Genomic DNA, 2,730 nt, shown 5'->3' on the forward strand with positions numbered 1-2,730 from the left:
AGATGCTCTGTCACAGCACGGCTAATCAGCTGTTGGTTCTTGATCATGTTGGAATAGGATCCATTGATCCTTTTGCGTTTGTCATCACGCCCAGCAATTGCGAGTTTGAAGCTCGTCACAGCCATTCAATCCTTGAATCCTACTCGGAATACCACAGACAATGTTTAGACTTTCCGGATCCTCAAGAGTGGCCGCCATCAGTTCTAGCTTATACCACAAAGATTCTAATTACGGAAGCTAAGAGATAATCATTCAATCTGATGTAGAACAAAGGTGTTTGTCAGGCACACGTTCATGGATTGAGGAAGGTGATGAGTGTCACGGATCATCACCTTCTCCATAATTAAGCGCAAATGAATATCTTAGATAGGAACACACATGTTTGAAAGGAGAAACAGAAACAATTGCATTAATTCATCGAGACGCTGCAGAGCTCCTCACCCCCAACAATGGAGTTTAGAGACTCATGCCATCAAAGTGTATAAAATTCAAATCTGAAAATGTCATGAGGTCCAAATTAAGTCTCTAAAAGTTGTTTTAATAGTAAACTAATAACCTAGGTATACAGAAAATGAGTAAACTATGATAGATAGTGCAGAAATCCATTTCTGGGGCCCACTTGGTGTGTGCTGGGGCTGAGACTAAAGCTTCTCACGTGCTTGGGCTGTTTCTGGAGTTGAACGCCAGGTTGTGACGTGTTTTGGGCGTTGAACTCCAACTTGTAACCTGTTTCTAGCGCTGGACGCCAGACAGCTGCATTAACTTGTAACTTGTTTCTGGTGCTGGACGCCAGACTGCAACATGGAACTGGCGTTGAACGCCAGTTTACGTCGTTTATCTTCGCACAAAGTATAGACTATTATATATTGCTAGAAAGCCCTGGATGTCTACTTTCCAATCCAATTAAGAGCGCGTCAATTAGACTCCTGTAGCTCCAAAAATTTCATTCCGAGTGCAGGTAGGTCAGGATCCAAGAGCATCAGCAGTCCTTTTTCAGCCTAACTCAGATTTTTGCTTAGCTCCCTCAATTTCAACCAGAAAATACCTGAAATCACAGAAAAACACACAAACTCATAGTAAAGTCTAGAAATATGATTTTTGCCTAAAAACTAATAATATTTTACTAAAAACTAATTAAAACATACTAAAATCTACATGAAATTACCCCCAAAAAGTGTATAAAATATCCGCTCATCAGTACACTTCTGAAAGGAATCCTGTGAATAATGGGATGCCTCAGAGGAAGGGAGTTCTTGAGATTGATGCTCTGAATGCCATATTGGCTCAGAACAAAATGTTGACTCAGCAAGTCAACATTATTTCTCAAAGTCTGAATGGATGGCAAAATGCATCCAACAGTACTAAAAAGGCATCTTCTAAAGAAGAAGCTTATGATCCTGAGAACCTTGCAATGGCAGAGGTGAATTACATGGGTGAACCCTATGGAAACACCTATAACTCCTCATGGAGAAATCATCCAAATTTCTCATGGAAGGATCAACAAAAGCCCCAACAAGGCTTTAATAATGGTGGAAGAAACAGGCTAAGCAATAACAAGCCTTTTTCATCATCTTCTCAACAGCAGATAGAGCAGTCTGAGCAGAGCTCCTCTAGCTTAGCAAACATAGTCTCTGATCTATCTAAGGCCACTTTAAGTTTCATGAGTGAAACAAGGTCATCCATCAGAAATTTGGAAGCACAAGTAGGCCAGCTGAGTAAGAAAATCATTGAAACTCCTCCTAGTACTCTCCCAAGCAATACTGAAGAGAATCCAAAAAGAGAGTGCAAGGTCATTGACATAATCAAAATGGCTGAACCTAGAGAGGAAGGGAAGGACGTGAATCCCAATGAGGAAGACCTCATGGGACGTCTCCCAAACAAGAAGGAGTTCCCTATTGAGGACCTAAAGGAATCAGAGGCTCATATAGAGACCATAGAGATTCCATTAAACCTCCTTCTGCCATTCATGAGCTCTGAGAACTATTCTTCCTTTGAAGAGGATGAATATGTAACTGGAGAGCAAGTTGCTCAATATCTAGGAGCTATCATGAAGCTGAATGCCAAGTTGTTTGGTAATGAGACTTGGGAAGGTGAACCTCCCTTGCTCATTAGTGAACTAGATACATGGGTTCAGCAAACTTTACCTCAAAAGAAACAAGATCCTAGTAAATTCTTAATACCCTGTACTATAGGCACCATGACCTTTGAGAAGGCTCTGTGTGACTTGAGGTCAGGTATAAATCTTATGCCACTCTCTGTAATGGAGAAGCTGGGGATCTTTGAGGTACAGGCTGCCACATTCTCATTAGAGATGGCAGACAAGTCAATAAGACAAGCTTATGGAATGGTAGAGGACGTGTTAGTAAAGGTTAAAGGCCTTTTCATCCCTGCTGATTTCATAATCTTAGACACTAGGAAGGAGGAGGATGAATGCATCATCCTTGTAAGACCGTTCCTAGCCACAACAGGAGCTGTGATTGATGTTGACAGAGGAGAGCTAGTCCTTTAATTGAATGGGGACTACCTGGTGTTTAAAGCTTAAGGATCTTCCTCTGCAACCATGGAGAGGAAGCATGAAAAGCTTCTCTCAATACAGAGTCAAACAGAGCCTCCACAATCAAACTCTAAGTTTGGTATTGAGAAACCCCCACATCCAAACTCTAAATTTGGTGTTGGGAGTCTACAACATTGACCTGATCACCTGTGAAGCTCCATGAGAGCTCACTGTCA

The sequence above is a fragment of the Arachis duranensis genome, chromosome 9, assembly GCF_000817695.3.
Source record: "Arachis duranensis cultivar V14167 chromosome 9, aradu.V14167.gnm2.J7QH, whole genome shotgun sequence".
Classification (NCBI taxonomy): domain Eukaryota; kingdom Viridiplantae; phylum Streptophyta; class Magnoliopsida; order Fabales; family Fabaceae; genus Arachis; species Arachis duranensis.